Below are 1,072 nucleotides of genomic sequence, written 5' to 3' on the forward strand. Positions count from 1 at the left end.
CCCCCGTTCCTTTCAGCTCTTCTCTCGCTCTCTCTCCCTCTCTCTCTCCCCCCTTTCCCCTTCAGTATTCTCTGCCAGTTCTCTTTTCATCTTCTTTCCAATCAAATTCGGTCACTCCCGGACCTCACTCAAGGCCACTGGACAGCACTGGTTTCTGTGACCGTTGAACTGCCTGGTACAGTTACTGTGTCTGTCCATGCCCACCTGGGAGTCAGACCTGCCTCCCCGTCACACTCAAATCCTTTTCCCTACCTCAGCTCCCTTCCCTTCCTCATTCCTGCCATCTTTTGCTTTCCCCTAACATCTCATCTTCTCTCTCTCTCTCTCTCTCTCTCTCTCTCTCTCTCCCTCCTCTCCCTCCATTCACTGGCTACTCTGAGCTTCATCTAGGCCTCTCCATTCTTCTCCACTCCCGGTCCATCTCAGCCTCTGGGCCCACTCTCCTACTGGCTGGTCACACACCACATTGCTGAACCTCTCCCAACTCATTTCTACTCGCTCGAAATCACACCGGTGTGTGGGAGGTTCCACCCTGCCTTTGACTACAGGATGCTGTGGCCACTGGCAGGGACATGCACAACTCGTATTTCCCCTCCCCCCAGTGATTGCAGGATGCTGCCCTGGGGTTTGGGAATTCAACTTGAATCAGCAATACAAAAAAAGGACGCTTTTGTTTTGTTGCCTGATTCTTCTCATTCTCGTTTTTACGTGACCTAAGCCAAACCTTTCTCTTCCTGCTTTCTCACTCTCCCACTCTCCCTCCCTCCCTCTCTCTCTCTCTCTCACTCTCTCCCCTGTAATCTTCCTTTTTGTACCCCCACCCACCAGCTGAGATCTTTAACTCTTCTTTTGCTTTCAGATCAAAACGCCTAAAAAATTTTGGTACACCACTTCCAGGCCTCAGTACAAACTAGATAATAACTCTGTTTGGCCAAACACTGGAACCTTAGACCTCAATATTTTAAAAGATTTGGAAAACTTCTGCCAACGTAATGGCAAGCAGTCTGAACTACCCTACATCCACGCCTTTCTTGACCTCCATGCTAATCCCTCCCTCTGTGTCAAATGTTCT

The sequence above is a fragment of the Nannospalax galili genome, unplaced genomic scaffold, assembly GCF_000622305.1.
Source record: "Nannospalax galili isolate Female #2095 unplaced genomic scaffold, S.galili_v1.0 scaffold309, whole genome shotgun sequence".
NCBI lineage: Eukaryota > Metazoa > Chordata > Mammalia > Rodentia > Spalacidae > Nannospalax > Nannospalax galili.